We start from the raw sequence: 14,810 nt of genomic DNA on the forward strand, positions 1-14,810 counted from the left end.
ATTCCAAATACTCTGCATGCCTGAGGAGGTACCGCCCAAACTAGATAATCTTTTTTGAAAAAAAATTTTTAATTGCTTAAAGTATTATAAAGCGTATTACATATGTCTCCTTTTTTCCCCCCTTGACAATCCCCCAGCCTCCCCTATCCCCCAGTGTCTTATGTCCATTGGTTATGCTTATATGCATGCATCCAAACTAGATAATTTTTTAACGGTAATTTGCCTAGGTATAACTTACAAAATGTCAAAAGAAGGGACAAAAGAACTTTTCAAGTTAAAAGAGACCTGCTTTCCTTTGGTTAAATTTCTCAGGCCAAATAGGGAGGCAAAATGAAGAGGGACCAGTGACACCACAGAGAGAAACCCTAGAGCAGCGGTTCTCAACCTGTGGGACGCGACCCCTTTGGGGGTCGAACAACCCTTTCACAGGGGTTGTCTAAGACCATTGGAAAACACATATATAATTACATATTGTTTTTGTAATTAATCACTATGCTTTAATTATGTTCAACTTGTAACAATGAAATTGGGGGTCACCACAACATGAGGAACTGTATTAAAGGGTGGCGGCATTAGGAAGGTTGAGAACCACTGCCCTAGAGGGTGCCCAAGTCTGATGAGTGCAAGACTGTTGCACCAACGCTGGTTCATTTAAACACTGGTTCATTTGAATTTCCTCCCATGCCCTTAAACTGGGTAGGGCTAGCATTCTCATATTTCCATCTGACAACTGAGGACACTGCAGCTTGGGTAGGTTCACAGACTTACCTAAAATCCCTCAACTGGTTAATGTCCTGTGCTAAAGGCAAAGCTCATGTTCTTTCACCACATTATGGTGTTTCTATGCCCATGTAGTGACCAGGGATAACCACACAGTCTGGCACAGACTAAGGCCCCATATTGAGGCATTCTTAATCTGCCTCAAAGGATCCCCGAGGGAACCATGAATGGACTTCCAGGAGGATCTGTTAACCCGCTGAAATTAGATGCAACATTACATATACTTGTGCGGTAGTATAAGAACATGACCCATAGCTTTTATCAGATTTTCAAATAGGTCTGTGACTTACAAAAGGCAAAGAGCTTCCCCTGCTTCAGAGAGACAGCTCTCTCTCTCTCTCTCTCTCTCTCTATATATATATATATATATATATGATTCGGGGCTCAGGAGATCAGCTAGGGTCAGCTTCCCTGGAGTGAGCTCAGGAGAGCCTTGGCAGCCAGGTGCTACTGGCCATTCTCCAATTTCATGAACAAAACCAGCTTTATACCAGGCATGGTATCACTTGGTGGGGTCTAAGAGAGCCTTGAACACCTCCTACCTGTGCCCTAAAGAGTTGATGCTCTCCACGGCATGTAACATTTGCATCCCATAATTCAAGTTAGAGGTTCCAGATTCTCCTGAGGTAGCAAGCCACACTAAGTCATAGAGGATTGAGGATGGTGCCTTTCCAGGGAAAGGGGAGGGGCAGGTGTAGGATCCAGAAAGGGCAAGTTGGGGGACTGAACCAGAACTTTTGCAAAGGGCCAACACAAAGGCATGACTGCAAAGGCCAGACAGCCTATTCCCAACCATGTGGGGAATGAGGGCTTAGGACTTAGCCATTTCTATCAGAAAGGGTGTGCTGAGGATAAGAGAGATAACATCAGCTTCCAGTTCTCAAATCCGGAGGCAAAATGTGCTCTAAAAGGCGAAGTGCCTCTTCTTCCTGGGAGGAAATGAAGAGCAATTATGCTTCTCTGGCACTGAGGTAGGGATGTGTGCGTGTAAAGTCTGGGTCTCCACAACTACCCAGGCAAAGATATGAAGCCCATGACTGGCTAAGCTGGTTGTCACCATTATCCCACAAGTTTACGTCTATGGACTTTGAAATAGGAAGCAAGTCATGCTGTGAAGGACTCTTGTCCAGAGTCTGAGTAACCAGACTTCTCAGCCACCCCAGAGTGGGCAGTGAGCCTTTGGCTCTCATATCCACTGCTGCTGTTTGGGGGAAGTGAAGATAAAAAAAAAATATGTGTAGGCCTGTCAAGGGACCATCCCTCTGGAGTGGAGGAACAGAGAGAGGAGGAGGGAGAGAAGCCTGCTTGGAGAATCCCCGGCAGTCTAATCTTGTGATTTCATTGTAGCCATGCTCTGAAGTGGTTCTGTCTTGGGAGCAGACCCTCGGGAGGCTACAATCTGTAATGGCCTCACCTCTGCTATGTTAGGAAACCTTACCACCTGCCCTGTTAGCAGGTAGAAAGGGCTCCAAGACAGCTTCATTATGCAAGTCACGCTCTGAAGGCAACACACGGGACATGGGCCATGTGTTGGGAGCACTGGCTGCCTGGTGGGATCAGTGCAGCAACGCTCCTCTGCATTGTCAGGGCTTGTTTTGAGGGTTGTGGCTGTGACTAACTCAATAATGCTCTTCACCCCATCACTGGGGTATCACTAGGAACAACCAGATTGTTCATTTTAATTTGACTGTCAGCACAATTATTTTAACACCAAGTGTGTCAGATTTGACTCCACATCCCCCAAATTAATTTTAGAGCAGTGAAATGAAATGGCATACTTCTTTGAGCTTTTGTTACAACATGTTCGTGCAGCAAACTGCGAAGAAAATGTAGTAATTAGAGGTTAAATTAATCCTTGACAGACAAGCAGCTTAAAAACGCTGTGCCCTCCTCCCCAAACCTAGCATAATTCATGCCAGTCTTTCAGAATTAGACACACAAAGCACGTGACATTGGCAACTGCATCAAAACTACTGTCCCACTTAAAATTCCCAGGTCGGTGCTGAAACTACCCGAGGCAGATATTAACATAGATCTCTTTAAGAACAAAACCCAAACAATCTGCAACTGCCAAGGGTACCCACCTAGCCCAGCCCTCCAAGGGGCTGGCAGCCCAACTCTCCATCAGCAACTTGAAAACAAAACAAGACAAAACACTCTTTTCTGTGACACCCATGCCTGAGCCCCAGACTGATCCTTAACTTACAGCTTTTGATGATCTTCAGCTAGTGCTAGATTTGGAGTTCTGATTATAATGCGTCCCTCTGCAGTCCTAGCAATGGTAAGCACAGCACACACTGACACAGGGTGGCTTACGTTATACTAGTTAATAATGATGGTCCTCCTTTGTGCGCTGTACTCCTCTCACCATGTTTGCTTTTCTTCAGCGTGAGTACAAAGTGAACATTCAAGACCCAAGTACTTGACTGAGAGCTGGAAACCAACATTCTATCTATTTTGGGATCCCTCCACTGTGTCACCTCAGGGAAGTTGGGTCCCCTCTCTGGGCCTCACTTTCCTCTTTTGTAAAATCATAGGGCTTTACTCTTTCAACTCCAAAAGTCTCCATGTTTCCACATCTGAGTTATTTGTGTGAGTAGGGACAACTATGTGCAGGAGTGTGGTCAACTGGTTAACAGGACCCCCCAAAAGAAGGAAGAGCTAGATCCTGCCCTCCTTCTCCCTTTCCCTTTTTGTGTCACTGAGCCCTTAAAGAAGCTGGGAGTGTGGGTTTCAGGCTCAAAGACTGTGCAAAATATAAACATATTATTCATGGGGCAAGGGTGGCACTCTGGACAATTGGACAGAGGACTTGACATTGCCCAAAGCATTTAGGGCAACTTGGTTTTTGTCCTGCCTTTAGTACCCTGAGGCCCACAATTTCCTCTCCTAAAGGAGCTGGGGCCACCAGGCCCTTCTGAGCCAGATGCTATTCAATAGTTCAGATCCTGTGGCTTCCAGTGGCCTCTTCTAGAATCAGCAGAATGTGTCCTGATGGCCTAACATCCAAATGCTCCCACAGGTGGAGAAAAGGGGAAAAACACAATGACCAGTTGGCCAGGGCCCCTTCTAGCATGATGGAACCACAGTGGGCCCCATCCTCTTCCAGGCCTTGTGGAACAATTCTCAGTCATAAGAAAACATTTCCCAAAGCCCATTTAATGATTATTTGTTGTATGGAGCAAGCAGCAGGGTACTCTGGAAGGGGAAGGTAAGGTAGCTGGATCCCTTCCCCTCCAGGAAATGGAGGGACTTCAAGGCTACACTCTAAACTCTCCAGAAAGGGGTGATGACTGCTCCAGGCCAGAAGACAACTAGGGAAGGACTGGTTTTCCATTGGTGACCTCCTTCTTCAGGGTCCAGAAGAGCCCATTATCATGTAGGCCAGGGAGGAAGGAGAAGTCTGAAGCTGGGGTTCCAGGAAGGTCTAGGGGAAACCTCTGGGCAAGGACAATTCTCACAGACTTTGCAAAGGGCTTTTTTTTTAATGCTGCTTTTAGACCTAGCTCTGGAAAGCTTTATTCCTGGAGCTTGGTACCTACAGCCAGTGAGACTGAGGCCCTTTGCTATGTTTTACCAGGGATAGAAACATCAATGATGAGAGAGAATCATTGATCAGCTGCCTCTTGCACGCCCCCTACTGGGGATCGAGCCCGCAACCGGGCCATGTGCCCTTGACCAGAATCTAACCCTGGGACCCTTCAGTCCACAGGCTGACACTCTATCCACTGAGCAAAACTGGCTAGAGCAGGAGGTATCATTTTAGATTTTGACATAGCTAATTGCTTTGGAAATTATGAAGAAGTCAGATCTTAGGAGGGGACTTGAGGCACAAAGGGAATTAATTGGGGAGGCTCTGTGAACAGAAAGAAAAAAAATAAAGCAATGAGTTGTGGAAGGGAGGGAACCAAATTAATTTTTTTCCATCCCCTTCCCTGCAGAAAATGCTCCTGGGGCTTCAGAAGCCCCTGGTTGGTCATTTGGGAGCAGAACTCCATGAGACTCTGCTGTTCTGCCCACCTCTCCATGGGACCCCTAACTAACCGGCTCTGGCTCTGTGGGCCCACTCTTCTTTTCTAAATGACAACAGTGATGACAAAACCAGTAGTATTCACTGCAACTAAACACATCGGTTTCATGCAGACTTATAAAGTTTCCCTCTTCAAAGTTTGGAAGATGTTTAAGGACTCAATGTCTGAAAAATCAGACTGCTTCCAGCTGAGCTTCGCAAGGCTTCAATCCTGCCATACAGTTGACTGGTGCTGCCTAGGTTACCCCTCAGTGGCGTTGTGAGAGGTGTATGATGGGAATTGGTTTATTGTGCTGATCCATAGTAACCGACTCCTGTTCCTCCATCATTTATCTCCCACCCCAGCCACATCTGGGTTGGTCTATTCACACTCTCAGCATTCTATCTGCTCCAACAAACACTCAGCCTTTTCTGCTTGGATAAGGAGATTTTTAGTTACATCCATTATATGTGTATCAACATTTATGGCAGCAAGATAATTGCCAAAGAGCTCAGAGGATAAAAGGTCCTCCTTCATAATGTCTACTCCTCCCCCAACACGTTTAAAAAAATCAATATTATCAAGCAGGACAGTGGCAGATTCTTTCATGGCTGCTGCGTCCTCAAAGTTGAAAATGCGATTTCAAAAAAAACAAAGAAAACACCCAGCTAGACTAGGAACAAAAGAAAAGGTTCAACATTGAATTCAGAGCCCATATTCCAGTGGGGCACGTGTGGGCAGAGGGGAAGGCTTTTTGTCCTTGAAACCTTTGCTAAATAACTGCAAAACAGCAAATCTGCTCTATATTAGATGAGTCCTTTGCAATAATGCCAATCTAATTTCAAATAGTTTAGATTGTGTTATCTGTAAACCAACCCAATGATAAGAAGGCCTGCCATCAATAGGCCCTCAGATCACCGGATTAGGGGTACTGGACAAGAAGCCCTTTGGGTTGCCTCTCAGGCTCCCCCATCCATGATTCTGGGTTAGAATTTCACACCAACTACATTTGTACATTGTTTTGCTTAGCCTTCTGCCAGTTTTCATACCACTCTCTTCTTGCTGCCCCTCAAAATCTCAGGTCCATGGCCAGCTGGCATGGCTCAGTGGTTGAGCGTCGATCTATGAACCAGGAGGTCATGGTTCGATTCCCAGTCAAGGCATATGCCCAGGTTGCAGGCTCATCCCCAGTGTAGGGCGTGCAGGAGGCAGCTGATCAATGATTCTCTCTCATCATTGATGTTTCTATCTCTCTCTCTCCCTCTCCTTTTCTCTCTGAAATCAATAAAAATATATTTTAAAAAACCTCAGACCCATTTCTTTATATCTAGCTATTTTCCCCAATGGTGTTTCACTTTTCCAGAAAAATGACTATTTCATTCACACATCACAGTGTGTTAAAGCTGGAAGAGACTAAGACTTCCAGGTTATGAAGGGAAGAGGGAGAAACAAGTGGGTAGGATGGATTTGCCCCAAATCATTCTGCTAGTTAGCGGGGAGGGTGTTCCAGAACACAAGTGTCTCAGTTCCTCTACTAATTATCTCTTCAATGCATCACTACGGGGGGAAAAAACAACTCAAAATCTTAAAAAAAAAAAGCTTTACCACATATAGGAAGCCCCTTTAAAGGAGAGTAGTCAAAGTACTGTCTGTAAAAACCACTTGTCTAAGATCAGTTTCTGCCCATTTCATAAGCCTAAGCAGTGTTTGAGTTTCCTAAGGGTGAGCTACTAAACAGGTGCACTTAAGCCATTAGGTGACCAGCTTAAACTATATTTTTTAATGGTATTAAACTTGCTGGCCAAGCTTGAAAATTTCCCTTTATCTAATGAATATAAGTGACAATTGTAAATAAATCCCTTACCTTAAGATGCAGTGAATGTATAGCCTCCACACCCACCCCAGCAATAAGCTATTTCCTGGTTGAATTTAAACATTCAGTGACATTCCTGTTTCAACCCACACGTCTGTGTCACTATCAGCGTCAGTGGCAGGAAAACAGGCAAAGTCACCCTTTGCTAATGATTTCCTAACATGGAATTTCCTTGTATCTCCTCAAGCCGCCTTCTTCCAATGCCAAACTGTTTTTCCCCCTCTCAAACACAGTGTACTAAAGGAAAACTGAAAATGGTCACAGCCAGAAGAGGATGATTTTTAAGGAGCTTTTACAAGGAAGAGCTGCAGCTCTCTGTGATATATTTAAGTGTGTGTGTGGGGGGGGGGGACTGTTAGTTTTTCTAAAGCCAATAGGAACAAAACAGAAATACTTCCTCCCTGGAATCTGAGAATCTGTCAGCCTCTCTCTTTCCTTTTTCCTGCCTCCCTCTTCCCAAGTTCCACTTTGAGCAACATTCTTACATCAGTGTTGAAGGAAACACTCACACATAGGAGGCACACGTGGGGAGAGGACAAGGCAGCCCCCAGAGCAGGAGACAGGCATTGGAGAACCACCAAAGCACAAAGCAATATAGGAGCCCATCACATTTCTCCTCTGGAGAATATTCTATTTAATATGCAAACCAGTCATCAAGAGAAAAGAGGGCTGTTACTTTAAGGGGAAGAAGCTGATTAGCTGCTCTGGCTGGCAGCAAACAGCTGGTCTGTCCGGCAGGTTCAAGGCCATTTTAGCTTCTCTCTTATGGAGGCACCATATGTTCCATCTCGCACATCAGCAGCTTTATTTTCCAATGATCTTGCTCCAGAAGGGAAGCAGAAAGGGGGGAGGAGAAGGTAGAGCTCGTGGTTTACCCCTTGAGCACTTTCTTGTGGTTTTAGATGCAGTTGGGATGTGTATATTGGAGGGGGTTGGGGGAGTTAACGCTTCACCTCTATTCCAAAGAGTGGAGAACAAATGTTCAACTAACACTTACGAATAATCTCCAGGGAGGGGAGGGGAGTGGTGTAGGGGAAGGATATTCGAAAAGGCAAAAATAATATGTCGCCATGAGATTAAATGGGAAGAGGGGGTGGAGGCAGTGGCGACAGAGGACCCGGAGGAATCTGAATTTCACTAAGCTCTGAGACCTAAGAGTAGAGTTTGGGCTCCGCCCAATTCTCCTTATTTGGCAGTTTTTCTTATTGTCAGTATCCCCTTTCGAACAAATGAACAAACTTTGCTAGGAGAGAAGCGGGCTGGCCGCTTTGGGGAATGGGGAATGAGCAGGCCAACAGGCTGACAATAGGTTACTTCTCATATTATGTTTAAGATTCCTCAGTGATAGTCAGGAGTCCCGCAAGTTTGTGAGTTAAAGCAGGTGTAAAGGATAGGGGCCAGCTAAATCCTGGACACCCCCAAGGGCCAAGCTCTGGGTCCCTGCTGAGGTGCATCTTCGTCCCCACTGCCTGCCCTGGCTGCAAGAAATCGGAAGTGGCGGTTCTGATTCCCTCCCTGACTAAAAACAAAGGGGTCCCAGGGAGCATTGGAACTTTGTGTGTCTGGTGGGTGTGGGGGTGGGGTGGGGAGAAGGTGGCAGAAAGGCGAGGGAAAGAGTAATGCGTGTAGCCGCGTGGTGGCGAAAGCCTCAGAGTAGCTACAGTCGTTTCAGCCATCATCTTAGGACCGACGCCTGGCGGGACAGATGCCATGAGCCTGGGTGGCGAGGGACGAGAACTGAAAAGCGAAACCGAGGAGAAGGCGCCCCCTCTGCCCGCGCCCAGGGAGCGCAGTGGCAAGCCGTGTCTGCCCAGCCCGCGGAGCGCGCGCCCCCCCTGGCCTCTGAGCCTGTCTGCTAGCTGTCCACCCGCCGGGCCATCCGGACCGCTGGGGCCCAGGTTGTCCACCGCCAGCAGGTTGTGCTCGCGTTGGACACCAGGAGCCGGGGTCTCCCTATGCCTTTTGAAACACAGCCCCCTCCCCCACTGCCTACAAATGCCCTCCTGTCCCCAGCCACTGTAAACCACTGGGAGGCAGCCGCCCCCGCCCTCTGCCTCTGCGTCCCTTTCCCTTCCCTTTCCCTCTCTCCAGCCTCCTGGGAAACAAAGGGGCTTTTTAGAAAGCGGATGGTTGGCTGAAGCGGCGGCGGGGGGTGGGAGAGAGGGGGATATATAAAGACAAGAAGAGGTGGTGTGGGAAAAAAAGTGCACTTCCTCAGGGAGCTCAGAGCGGTGGCAATGGCTGGGAAGCCCCCTCGAGTGTGAGGCCGACCCCGCCCGACCCGTGGGCACCCAGGTGGCGGCCTGCGCCTGCCAAGGACTGGACTGCACCGAGGCGGTACTGCCCACTGGCTCACCAAAACCTGGGAACAGGATCTCCCGGACGTCGGGGCTGGGGCCGTGGGGGCGGTGCGATTCCCGCGGGGATCTTCCCAGGGAGAGCCAGGCTCTTTTCCCATCCAACACTTTGGAAATTCCTTCTGCTGCCAGACAATATCATCAAGCCACCCCGACAAGTGGGGTCCCTTCTTCCTACGTCCCCCAGCCATACTGTGCTCCTGCCTGCGCACACACTCACACCCACAATCGGAGTGCCCCATTCGCCTGTGCCCAGCTGCAGGAGCCCGGGGTGGGGGGTGGGGGGCGAAGGGGGAGGGAGAAACCCCTGCTCGAGGTGCATCTGTGTGTTCAGGTTCCGAAGACTTCAGGGCAGTTTTTTTGGCAGGCTAATCCTATTAGTGTCTGCTCAGCCCGCATTTAATCACGGATAAAAATCAGACGGTATGGCCAGCTTTCCAAGCGGCTTCGGACTCATTGCATGGGGATGGAGACTGGCCGAGCCAACTGGCGGAGAAAAGTATTTGGCGGCTCTCCGGGGGGCTTCCCGCCCGCCCTAGCAGGCGCCCGGCGACCTGCTCTGCCGCGGCTCCGAGGCCTGGGAGCTCAGAACTCAAGGGCGCCGTTAGCTCGGGCCGGAGCCCAGTCGGGGCTGCCTTGAGCCCTCTAGCTCTGCTCTGGGCTGCTCTCCAGGGGAGGATTTGGCAGGAGAGCCAGCGCGAGGCAGCGGGTTCGGCGCGCTCACACTCCACACTCCCTGTTGGCGGCGGCAAACTGGGTTGGGGTGGGGTGGAGGAATCCTGCGCCCTGCGCCCACTGCCGACTGGCCCAGGCTCAGGGAGCTGGCAGGCGAAGGCAGCGTCGCCGGGGCATGTGGGCTACAAGCGGCCCAGGGAGCGCCAGGACAGAATGGGAGCCTCCCAGTCACCCAGCTCGGACAGGGGAGCCCTCGTGACTCGCGCCCCTCTGCCTTCCCTCCTTGGTACTTGGCTGCGCTCGGCGGATTCCGGACGCCCCGGTGGGCGCGGGGGGAGCAGGAAGAGGCCTCAGTCCAGGGCTATGTGAGCTGAGCTCAGCCCTGCCGGCTTATCTGAGAGGGGGGCGGCAGTGCGGTGCGCCAGGTGGGTCGTGCGCTTGGAGCAAACTTTGGGGTCCCCCGGTTCTCAGCATCCCTGGGTCCCGGCTCCTCCAAGAGGGGATCACAAGTGGAGCTACCAGTGTACCTCGGAGCACCCTCCCCCCCCCCAGCAGTCGGACTTCCCGGGCCCGCCTCAGCCTTACCGTGCTGCAGAGCTCCCGCGGCGGCGGCGAGGGCAGTGCCCCAGGGGCGAGCGTCCACCGGCACGGGCAGCCTGGCCTCGGGAGCCCGCTGAGTGGCCCGGCCCGGTTGCAGATCACCACCTGGCTAGCGGCCGGTGCCCCTAAGCCCGCCCGCCGCCGGCCGCTTCAGCTAGTGGCCAAGTTCATGCCGGAGGCGCTGCAGTGGCGGCCTCAATCTGCTCGATCCATTCCCACCGCCCGGCTCCGCGCCGTGCGCCCGGAAGGTGGAGTTTCGGGGGTTTAAGTTACTGATAGGCATTTCTCACTGCTGTGTCACTCGGGGAGGAGGAGACACGCACGCCGCACACTCACACACCCTCACACTCGCGGCGACAAGCGGCTTTGGCCTTAAAGGGGAAGCCGTGCTGCCCCGCCCGCGACCCCTCTGGTTCTGAGCCCAGAAACGCTGAGTTTTTAGGCCCGAATGGGGCCCGGGCAGAGGAAGCGTGGCGGACGCCCAAAGGGCCTCCCGGGTCCTTCTGTCACTTTTTAAAAGGGAAAGCGGCGGCAGGCTGGCTTGGCTGCAGTCACCTTATTTCTCCAGTCCACCTGGAGCCAAGACAGCTGGGGAGAGACGGGAGGGGAGGAAGGGGCACCAGGGTACTTACCCTGGAGGCTCCAAACGTTGAGGGAGGCGGTCGGTGCCCTCGGTAGCAGGTGGACTGCCTAGACGGTGCGCTGTTTGGAAGAGACAACGGAGTGACCTGGCGCCCCAGGGCACGAGCGGATGGGGCTTGCCAGAGGGCCACAGGCGGAGCCCCGCGCACTTGAGAAACCCGCAGGCGTCAGGTAGCCTTCCCCAGAGTGGGCAGAGGGATCTCGTGAGCCATGCGCGCCCCTGACGGACCGAGGGCGAGCCGGGAGCGCGGGAGATCCAGCACTCACCAGCGACAGGGTGAGAGTGCCCGCGAGTGACGGAGACCAAGAGAGGCAGACCGAGAGAGGCACCGACAGAGACCGAGGGAAAATGACGGAAATAGGGTGGAAGAGAAACACGGGGGGGGGGGGGGTGGTGGTGATGGCGGACCCCTGGAGGACTCCGGAGCATCACAGGGACAGGAATCTGGTTGTAAAGTAGCTTATTGAATTCCCCTACCTCGTCCCATTCTCAGTTGAAACTGACTCCAAGAGCTAGCTAACCGGAGGTTGCTCACCTTCAATTGGGGGGCCCTGGGTGGGTAGCGCCTATCCCACTGCCCACGACGTTTTCGCTGGCTGGCTCCCGCTGGACAGCCCAGTCGACCTGCTGTGACAGCAGTGGGGACCAAGGCTCTCGGGTGGCTGCTACTGAACTGCATCCACCCCCTGCTCGCCTAGCTCCCCTCCTTGCTACTCCCCTAGTTCCCCCTCCTCCTCCCCGCCTTTTCTCCACCCCCTCCTCCTACGCCCGCCACGCCCACTCCTCCCGGGACCCGGCCACCTCCGCCAGGACGCTGTCGGTGTCCCCCCTCCCCCCACCCCCGGGTGTGCTCACCCGATAGCCCAAGCACGCCAGCCAGTGTCCCGCCCTCCTGGCTTGAGGCGGCGAAGCCCCTGCTCTAGTTGAGCTACACGGGCCCTCTCTCAGCACGAGGTATTCCCGGGTGGACACCTGCGGCTTCTGCTGGAACGTGGTTTCCCTGTGAAGTGCCCGGCAGGCTAGAGCGCTCCGCCCTCTGTCCTGCAAGGCTCCAGGGCCCTCGGCTCCCATCCCCCACCCTGCGGCTGGCCTATGCCCCTGCTCTGGGGTCCCCGCCCCCGGGCTGTGTTTCCTAACCTGGACTTCCCTGAGTTCTGCCTACACGGCGTCCGACAGCAGCAGCGCTCCATGGGCAAAGCCCCAGAGCACTGGGCTCCTGCCAGCACCTCTGAGGAGCAACCTGTCCACCATCACATCTGGTTGCACTTGGCAGAATCGCAGGCCAAGAATAAAGGGGTGTACCCGCCGTCCACTCGGCCCTTCCTTCCCTCCAGACCCGCCCCCGGGGCCGTGGAGAACTGGAGGCCCTCTGAGAACCTAGCACGATCCAGCCTTGGGCTGAGTAGGCGCCACCCAGCTGGGTGCTAGCCTGTAAAGTTCCCCTGGAGGCACGGTGGGCCTGCACACTTCAGTTAGGAAGGAATTCACCTTGGTGGGTCCCAGCCCAGGCTGCTCTGCTGCGGGCCATGGGAGGTTATTGCTCTCTGACTATTGAACTGATCCAAATCTTCACCTTCACTCCAGACAAGGCCTCCATTGGAATCCTGGGTAGAGTTCTGGTCTCTGGCCATCTGTCAGAGGTCCTGCAGGGAGGGGGAGTCATCCTAGAGCTAGAGCTAGAGATAGCTCTGGAGTGTCTTGAAGGGTATTCGATCAAACAAAGCAGTTGGAAGATGGAATAACTGTGTCTATCAGAGTATTATAGAGTGTTTTTAAATTTAATCTCCCCCACCACCACATTGGTCAAGGAGGTGGAACATGAAGTTCTATTCCCAGACACCTCCACTCTACCCTCATGTCACTTCCCCTCTGCTTCCCCAGTACGGTGGGTGATGCTCATTCCCCGCAATGTCCTGGAAGCCTGTGATATTACAGCTGCATCTGTACCATATGGCCAATTGTCTGCATGGCATCACCACCTGGATGGACACTAGACGTCTCAAACTCCACATGGCCTGAGAAGAGTTCCTGGACACCCCAAACCCACTTCTCCCATAGTCTGCCACCTCAGATTATAGTAGCTCTGTCCTTCATATTGCCCAGGCCAAATGCCCTGGACTTTTCCCTTCTTAGAGATACAGATAATTATGTTGTTTCCATCTTCAAAATATATCCACCCTCTCAGCTTTCTCTCCTTCAATGCTACACACTGGGACCAATCACCAACATCTCCCACCTGGATTACTCCAATAGCCACCTAACCTATTCCTCTGTTTCCTACCATCCCCAAAACCTCTCTCCCCAATCTCAGTATAGTCCCAATCTCTGTTCACCTACAGTGGCTCCCCATTTCACTCAGAGTAAAACTGTAGTGCTCCTGGTAGCCTAACAGGTCTTGCACAAGATACCCCTCCCATCTGGATGACATCATCATCTACCTTCTTGCCCTCCCTCCCTCTGCTCCAGGACTCTTGACTCTTCCTCAGCACACCAGACATCCCTCTTTAGGGCCTTTATACTGCTGTTCCCTCTGCTAGAATGCACTTCCCCAGATATCCATAGAGCTGGCTCCCTCATTTCCTTTAATTTTGATACACATGTCACCTCGCCACCCTATATAACATTTTAAAGCCCCACACCCATCCCTGGCACTTCCTCTCCCCTTTCTCAGTTCGTTTTCTCTCTTGTACTTACTACTAGCTGTCCTCCAGTATATGTTAGGCCCCAGAAAGCCCGCAATCTGTGCCCACAGCTGTATTCCCATTTCCTAGCACAGTGCCTGGCAGGGAGTGTCTGCTCAATGAATGTTATAGGATTCTGTTTTCCTGGAATTTTCTGGAAACTCTGTGGGCCACGGGATTGTAGACACACAATGGGAAAGGGTCCCATAGCTTTCATTCCTTTCATTGCATTTTAAGGAGGTTTATGATGTGAACAAAGTTTAAGCAGGATGGAGGTCAGGCAAGCATCTATTTGTACCTTGAAACCAGCCTAGAATAATGTCACTCAGTGGAACTGTGGCCCAGGTGTGTTGTGGTTCCTTTAGTTACTTTTGGAAACAGAGGTTCCCTTGTGGATGTCACCTTGGGTACCCTCAAGATTTATGGAGAAATGGGAGAGGAGGCCAGAGACAGAGGTGGGGTGAGGGCTTTCTCCACACTGAGTGGACAGCTATGAGACTCCTTTGTCACCCAATATGTGGACCAAGTATTGAGCTAACAGCATATCTCTCTCCATTTTCTGAGGCCTCCATGTGCTTTATCTGCATGAGCCATGTACCTGATGAGATGTAGGACACCATTATTTCCATGTTCTAGATGAGGAAATGGGGGGCTCAGAGAGATGCAAGGACAAACTTTGAGAGTTGCAGAGCTGTAAGCATTGGGCCTTGAAGCTTGGCCTTCCTATATCTTCCATGTGTCCATTCATGCTTAGTATGTGCTGTCCTGGTAAGGAAAGGAATCCTGCAGAGGTCTCATGGGGCTGCCATTCTACTGGGAGAATCTTCTGGCCCTGTTGCTGAGAGGCTGCCAAGCAAAGGGTTGGACTTGATCCATAGGGGGGCAGAGGCACCATATAAGGCCAGTGTGAGCCTGCCATTGGTCTGACCCCAGCCTGGAGATTGAAAACAATCAGTAGTCATCTGTCATTAATAATCAGTCACATTCCTGTGAATGTATACTAAGTTTTCCCAAATTCATGTAATGAGTGCTGAGGGCTTATCTGTAGCAGCTGGAATTCTGTGTGTGGCCTGTACAAGTCAGGTTCCATGGAGAACAGGCATGCTGACTGCAGGTAAGAAGCACACATCCAATTGCTCTGTTCATGGTTACTCCCTTGCTCTAGAACCACCTGTGGCTCCCTATTGCTGA

The 14,810-nt window shown here is 51.6% G+C and overlaps 1 protein-coding gene across 4 annotated transcripts in view; it reads right to left on the reverse strand.

Moving 5' to 3' along the window:
- The window catches only part of MAMLD1 (mastermind like domain containing 1), a 109,367-nt gene extending 98,342 nt beyond the window's left edge, over positions 1–11,025 (reverse strand). For 2 of the 4 annotated variants that reach the window (XM_059680393.1, XM_059680391.1), the window contains exon 1: positions 10,281–10,558. The gene's annotated coding sequence lies outside the window, so the exon portion shown is untranslated. Of the gene's footprint in view, positions 1–10,280; positions 10,563–10,927 lie in introns of those variants that run through there. The other 2 variants (XM_059680392.1, XM_059680394.1) reach the window with 2 other exon arrangements.
- Positions 11,026–14,810: the final 3,785 nt, after the last annotated feature.

The sequence above is a fragment of the Myotis daubentonii genome, chromosome X, assembly GCF_963259705.1.
Source record: "Myotis daubentonii chromosome X, mMyoDau2.1, whole genome shotgun sequence".
In the NCBI taxonomy this organism is placed as follows: domain Eukaryota; kingdom Metazoa; phylum Chordata; class Mammalia; order Chiroptera; family Vespertilionidae; genus Myotis; species Myotis daubentonii.